This window comes from Penaeus monodon, chromosome 21 (genome assembly GCF_015228065.2).
Source record: "Penaeus monodon isolate SGIC_2016 chromosome 21, NSTDA_Pmon_1, whole genome shotgun sequence".
Taxonomy (NCBI): Eukaryota; Metazoa; Arthropoda; class Malacostraca; order Decapoda; family Penaeidae; genus Penaeus; species Penaeus monodon.
This window is the reverse complement of record NC_051406.1, coordinates 4,001,018-4,001,235: the sequence shown is the minus strand read 5'-3', so window position 1 is coordinate 4,001,235 and position 218 is coordinate 4,001,018. Positions and strand designations below refer to the sequence as shown.

At 43.6% G+C, this 218-nt stretch overlaps 1 protein-coding gene across 1 annotated transcript in view; it reads left to right on the top strand.

Annotated features, from left to right (window-relative positions):
• LOC119586121 overlaps positions 1 to 218 on the top strand; it is a 12,620-nt gene that overhangs the window by 4,411 nt on the left and 7,991 nt on the right. The gene's annotated exons all lie outside the window — the stretch shown is intronic.

Below are 218 nucleotides of genomic sequence, written 5' to 3'. Positions count from 1 at the left end.
TCAAATGGCTTATGTAATTTCGAATTCATTCAGTTCACAAGTTTGCATCACCCGAGGATTTTGTCATTGTTGTCCTAAGTAATTTTGGGACAATCATCTAACTGTCACTTGGAGGAGTAAAGTGGAGGACTTAGGGTAGACGGTGAGGCAAACTTGTTCCAATACCCCCTTCTCTCTGTCCAGGGCGTATAAGGGGTAAGTTTGGAGTGACTCCTGAG